The following is a 6,968-nucleotide window of genomic DNA, read 5'->3' on the forward strand; positions in this document are numbered from 1 at the left end:
GTGTTAATGAGTGAGACTCCCGTAGGGTTAAGTGTTAATCAGTGAGACTCCCATAGGGTTCAGTGTTAATCAGTGAGAATCCCATAGAGTTCAGTGTTAATCAGTGAGACTCCCACAGGGTTCAGTGTTAATCAGTGAGACTCCCATTGGGGTCAGTGTTAATCAATGAGACTCCCATAGGGTTCAGTGTTAATCAGTAAGACTCCCACAGGTTTCAGTGTTAATCAGTGAGACTCTCACAGGGTTCAGTGTTAATCAGTGACACTCCCATAGGGTTCAGTGTTAATCAGTGAGACTCCCACAGGTTTCAGTGTTAATCAGTGAGACTCCAATAGGGTTAAGTGTTAATCAGTGAGACTCCCACAGGGTTCAGTGTTAATCAGTGAGACAGCCTTAGGGTTAAGTGTTAATTAGTGAGACTCCCTCAGGGTTCAGTGTTAATCAGTGAGACTCCCATAGGGTTAGGTGTTAATCAGTGAGACTCCCACGGGGTTCAGTGTTAATCAGTGAGACTCCCATAGGCTTCAGTGTTAATCAGTGAGACTCCCACAGGGTTCAGTGTTAATCAGTGAGACTCCCACAGGGTTCAGTGTTAATCAGTGAGACTCCCATAGGGTTCAGTGTTAATCAGTGAGACTCCCATAGGGTTCAGTGTTAATCAAGTGACACTCCCACAGTGTTCAGTGTTAATCAGTGAGACTCCCACAGGGTTCAGTGTTAATGAGTGAGACTCCCGTAGGGTTAAGTGTTAATCAGTGAGACTCCCATAGGGTTCAGTGTTAATCAGTGAGACTCCCATAGGGTTCAGTGTTAATCAGTGAGACTCCCATAGGGTTCACTGTAAATCAGTGAGACTCCCACAGGGTTCATGTGTTAATCAGTGAGACTCCCATAGGGTTCAGTGTTAATCAATGAGACTCCCATAGGGTTCAGTGTTAATCAGTGAGACTCCCACAGGTTTCAGTGTTAATCAGTGAGACTCCCACAGGGTTCAGTGTTAATCAGTGAGACTCCCTCAGGGTTCATGTGTTAATCAGTGAGACTCCCATAGGGTTCATTGTTAATCAGTGAGACTCCCACAGGATTCAGTGTTAATCATTGAGACTCCCACAGTGTTCGGTGTTAATCAGTGAGACTCCCACACTGTTCAGTGTTAATCAGTGAGACTCCCTCAGGGTTCAGTGTTAATCACTGAGACTCCCACAGGGTTCAGTGTTAATCAAGTGACACTCCCACAGTGTTCAGTGTTAATCAGTGAGACTCCCACAGGGTTCAGTGTTAATGAGTGAGACTCCCGTAGGGTTAAGTGTTAATCAGTGAGACTCCCACAGGGTTCAGTGTTAATCAGTGAGACTCCCATAGGGTTCAGTGTTAATCAGTGAGACTCCCACAGGGTTCAGTGTTAATCAGTGAGACTCCCATAGGGTTCAGTGTTAATCAGTGAGACTCCCACAGGGTTCAGTGTTAATCAGTGAGACTCCCACAGGGTTCAGTGTTAATCAGTGAGACTCTCATGGGGTTCAGTGTTAATCAGTGAGACTCCCATAGGCTTCAGTGTTAATCAGTGAGGCTCCCACAGGGTTCAGTGTTAATCAGTGAGACTCCCACAGGGTTCAGTGTTAATCAGTGAGACTCCCATAGGGTTCAGTGTTAATCAGTGAGACTCCCACAGGTTTCAGTGTTAATCAGTGAGACTCCAATAGGGTTAAGTGTTAATCAGTGAGACTCCCATAGGCTTCAGTGTTAATCAGTGAGACTCCCATAGGGTTCAGTGTTAATCAAGTGACACTCCCACAGTGTTCAGTGTTAATCAGTGAGACTCCCACAGGGTTCAGTGTTAATGAGTGAGACTCCCGTAGGGTTAAGTGTTAATCAGTGAGACTCCCATAGGGTTCAGTGTTAATCAGTGAGAATCCCATAGAGTTCAGTGTTAATCAGTGAGACTCCCACAGGGTTCAGTGTTAATCAGTGAGACTCCCATAGGGGTCAGTGTTAATCAATGAGACTCCCATAGGGTTCAGTGTTAATCAGTAAGACTCCCACAGGTTTCAGTGTTAATCAGTGAGACTCTCACAGGGTTCAGTATTAATCAGTGAGACTCCCTTAGGGTTTCAGTGTTAATCAGTGAGACTCCAATAGGGTTAAGTGTTAATCAGTGAGACTCCCATAGGGTTCAGTATTAATCAGTGAGACTCCCTTAGGGTTTCAGTGTTAATCAGTGAGACTCCAATAGGGTTAAGTGTTAATCAGTGAGACTCCCACAGGGTTCAGTGTTAATCAGTGAGACTCCCTTAGGGTTCAGTGTTAATCAGTGAGACTCCCTCAGGGTTCAGTGTTAATCAGTGAGACTCCCATAGGGTTAAGTGTTAATCAGTAAGACTCCCAGAGGGTTCAGTGTTAATCAGTGAGACTCCCATAGGGTTCAGTGTTAATCAGTGAGTCCCCCACAAGGTTCAGTGTTAATCAGTGAGACTCCCACAGGGTTCAGTGTTAATCAGTGAGACTCCCATAGGCTTCAGTGTTAATCAGTGAGTCCCCCACAAGGTTCAGTGTTAATCAGTGAGACTCCCACAGGGTTCAGTGTTAATCAGTGAGACTCCCACAGGGTTCAGTGTTAATCAGTGAGACTGCCATAGGTTTCAGTGTTAATCAGTGAGACTCCCACAGGGTTCAGTGTTAATCAGTGAGACTCCCATAGGGTTCATTGTTAATCAGTGAGACTCCCACAGGTTTCAGTGTTAATCAGTGAGACTCCAATAGGGTTAAGTGTTAATCAGTGAGACTCCCACAGGGTTCAGTGTTAATCAGTGAGACAGCCTTAGGGTTAAGTGTTAATTAGTGAGACTCCCTCAGGGTTCAGTGTTAATCATTGAGACTCCCATAGGGTTAAGTGTTAATCAGTGAGACTCCCATGGGGTTCAGTGTTAATCAGTGAGACTCCCATAGGCTTCAGTGTTAATCAGTGAGACTCCCACATGGTTCAGTGTTAATCAGTGAGACTCCCACAGGGTTCAGTGTTAATCAGTGAGACTCCCACAGGGTTCAGTGTTAATCAGTGAGACTCCCATAGGGTTCAGTGTTAATCAGTGAGACTCCCATAGGGTTCAGTGTTAATCAGTGAGACTCCCATACGGTTCACTGTAAATCAGTGAGACTCCCACAGGGTTCATGTGTTAATCAGTGAGACTCCCATAGGGTTCAGTGTTAATCAATGAGACTCCCATAGGGTTCAGTGTTAATCAGTGAGACTCCCACAGGTTTCAGTGTTAATCAGTGAGACTCCCTCAGGGTTCATGTGTTAATCAGTGAGACTCCCATAGGGTTCATTGTTAATCAGTGAGACTCCCACAGGATTCAGTGTTAATCATTGAGACTCCCACAGTGTTCGGTGTTAATCAGTGAGACTCCCACACTCTTCAGTGTTAATCAGTGAGACTCCCTCAGGGTTCAGTGTTAATCACTGAGACTCCCACAGGGTTCAGTGTTAATCACTGAGACTCCCATAGGGTTCAGCGTTAATCAGTGAGAATCCCATAGAGTTCAGTGTTAATCAGTGAGACTCCCACAGGGTTCAGTGTTAATCAGTGAGACTCCCATAGGGTTCAGTGTTAATCAGTGAGACTCCCACAGGTTTCAGTGTTAATCAGTGAGACTCCAATAGGGTTAAGTGTTAATCAGTGAGACTCCCATAGGGTTCAGTATTAATCAGTGAGACTCCCTTAGGGTTTCAGTGTTAATCAGTGAGACTCCAATAGGGTTAAGTGTTAATCAGTGAGACTCCCACAGGGTTCAGTGTTAATCAGTGAGACTCCCTTAGGGTTCAGTGTTAATCAGTGAGACTCCCTCAGGGTTCAGTGTTAATCAGTGAAACTCCCATAGGGTTAAGTGTTAATCAGTAAGACTCCCAGAGGGTTCAGTGTTAATCAGTGAGACTCCCATAGGGTTCAGTGTTAATCAGTGAGTCCCCCACAAGGTTCAGTGTTAATCAGTGAGACTCCCACAGGGTTCAGTGTTAATCAGTGAGACTCCCACAGGGTTCAGTGTTAATCAGTGAGACTGCCATAGGTTTCAGTGTTAATCAGTGAGACTCCCACAGGGTTCAGTGTTAATCAGTGAGACTCCCATAGGGTTCAGTGTTAATCAGTGAGACTCCCACAGGTTTCAGTGTTAATCAGTGAGACTCCAATAGGGTTAAGTGTTAATCAGTGAGACTCCCACAGGGTTCAGTGTTAATCAGTGAGACAGCCTTAGGGTTAAGTGTTAATTAGTGAGACTCCCTCAGGGTTCAGTGTTAATCAGTGAGACTCCCATAGGGTTAAGTGTTAATCAGTGAGACTCCCATGGGGTTCAGTGTTAATCAGTGAGACTCCCATAGGCTTCAGTGTTAATCAGTGAGACTCCCACATGGTTCAGTGTTAATCAGTGAGACTCCCACAGGGTTCAGTGTTAATCAGTGAGACTCCCACAGGGTTCAGTGTTAATCAGTGAGTCTCCCATAGGGTTCAGTGTTAATCAGTGAGACTCCCATAGGGTTCAGTGTTAATCAGTGAGACTCCCATACGGTTCACTGTAAATCAGTGAGACTCCCACAGGGTTCATGTGTTAATCAGTGAGACTCCCATAGGGTTCAGTGTTAATCAATGAAACTCCCATAGGGTTCAGTGTTAATCAGTGAGACTCCCACAGGTTTCAGTGTTAATCAGTGAGACCCCCACAGAGTTCAGTGTTAATCAGTGAGACTCCCTAAGGGTTCATGTGTTAATCAGTGAGACTCCCATAGGGTTCATTGTTAATCAGTGAGACTCCCACAGGATTCAGTGTTAATCATTGAGACTCCCACAGTGTTCGGTGTTAATCAGTGAGACTCCCACACTCTTCAGTGTTAATCAGTGAGACTCCCTCAGGGTTCAGTGTTAATCACTGAGGCTCCCACAGGGTTCAGTGTTAATCAGTGAGACTCCCATAGGGTTCAGCGTTAATCAGTGAGAATCCCATAGAGTTCAGTGTTAATCAGTGAGACTCCCACAGGGTTCAGTGTTAATCAGTGAGACTCCCATAGGGTTCAGTGTTAATCAGTGAGACTCCCACAGGTTTCAGTGTTAATCAGTGAGACTCCAATAGGGTTAAGTGTTAATCAGTGAGACTCCCATAGGGTTCAGTATTAATCAGTGAGACTCCCTTAGGGTTTCAGTGTTAATCAGTGAGACTCCAATAGGGTTAAGTGTTAATCAGTGAGACTCCCACAGGGTTCAGTGTTAATCAGTGAGACTCCCTTAGGGTTCAGTGTTAATCAGTGAGACTTCCTCAGGGTTCAGTGTTAATCAGTGAGACTCCCATAGGGTTAAGTGTTAATCAGTGAGACTCCCATGGGGTTCAGTGTTAATCAGTGAGACTCCCATAGGCTTCAGTGTTAATCAGTGAGTCCCCCACAAGGTTCAGTGTTAATCAGTGAGACTCCCACAGGGTTCAGTGTTAATCAGTGAGACTCCCACAGGGTTCAGTGTTAATCAGTGAGACTGCCATAGGTTTCAGTGTTAATCAGTGAGACTCCCACAGGGTTCAGTGTTAATCAGTGAGACAGCCTTAGGGTTAAGTGTTAATTAGTGAGACTCCCTCAGGGTTCAGTGTTAAACAGTGAGACTCCCATAGGGTTAGGTGTTAATCAGTGAGACTCCCATGGGGTTCAGTGTTACTCAGTGAGACTCCCATAGGCTTCAGTGTTAATCAGTGAGACTCCCATAGGGTTCAGTGTTAATCAAGTGACACTCCCACAGTGTTCAGTGTTAATCAGTGAGACTCCCACAGGGTTCAGTGTTAATGAGTGAGACTCCCGTAGGGTTAAGTGTTAATCAGTGAGACTCCCATAGGGTTCAGTGTTAATCAGTGAGAATCCCATAGAGTTCAGTGTTAATCAGTGAGACTCCCACAGGGTTCAGTGTTAATCAGTGAGACTCCCATAGGGGTCAGTGTTAATCAATGAGACTCCCATAGGGTTCAGTGTTAATCAGTAAGACTCCCACAGGGTTCAGTGTTAATCAGTGAGACTCTCACAGGGTTCAGTGTTAATCAGTGAGACTCCCATAGGCTTCAGTGTTAATCAGTGAGTCCCCCACAAGGTTCAGTGTTAATCAGTGAGACTCCCATAAGGGTCAGTGTTAATCACTGAGACTCCCACAGGGTTCAGTGTTAATCAGTGAGACTCCCATAGGGTTCAGTGTTAATCAGTGAGTGAGTTCAGTGTTAATCAGTGAGACTCCCATAGGGTTCAGTGTTAATCAGTGAGACTCCTACAGGGTTCAGTGTTAATCAGTGAGACTCCCATAGGGTTCAGAGTTAATCAGTGAGACTCCCATAGGGTACAGTCTTAATCAGTGAGACTCCCACAGGGTTCAGTGTTAATCAGTGAGACTCCCACAGGGTTCAGTGTTAATCAGTGAGACTCCCATAGGGTTCAGTGTAAATCAGTGAGACTCCCACAGGGTCCATGTGTTAATCAGTGAGACTCCCATAGGGTTCAGTGTTAATCAGTGAGACTCCCACAGGTTTCAGTGTTAATCAGTGAGACTCCCACAGGGTTCAGTGTTAATCAGTGAGACTCCCTCAGGGTTCATGTGTTAATCAGTGAGACTCCCATAGGGTTCATTGTTAATCAGTGAGACTCCCACAGGATTCAGTGTTAATCATTGAGACTCCCACAGTGTTCGGTGTTAATCAGTGAGACTCCCACACTCTTCAGTGTTAATCAGTGAGACTCCCTCAGGGTTCAGTGTTAATCACTGAGACTCCCACAGGGTTCAGTGTTAATCAGTGAGACTCCCATAGGGTTCAGCGTTAATCAGTGAGAATCCCATAGAGTTCAGTGTTAATCAGTGAGACTCCCACAGGGTTCAGTGTTAATCAGTGAGACTCCCATAGGGTTCAGTGTTAATCAGTGAGACTCCCACAGGTTTCAGTGTTAATCAGTGAGA

Source organism: Petromyzon marinus, unplaced genomic scaffold, assembly GCF_048934315.1.
Source record: "Petromyzon marinus isolate PM22_M1 ecotype Great Lakes invasive population unplaced genomic scaffold, UKy_Petmar_22M1.pri1.0 PM_Scaffold_12, whole genome shotgun sequence".
NCBI classification, from domain to species: Eukaryota; Metazoa; Chordata; class Hyperoartia; order Petromyzontiformes; family Petromyzontidae; genus Petromyzon; species Petromyzon marinus.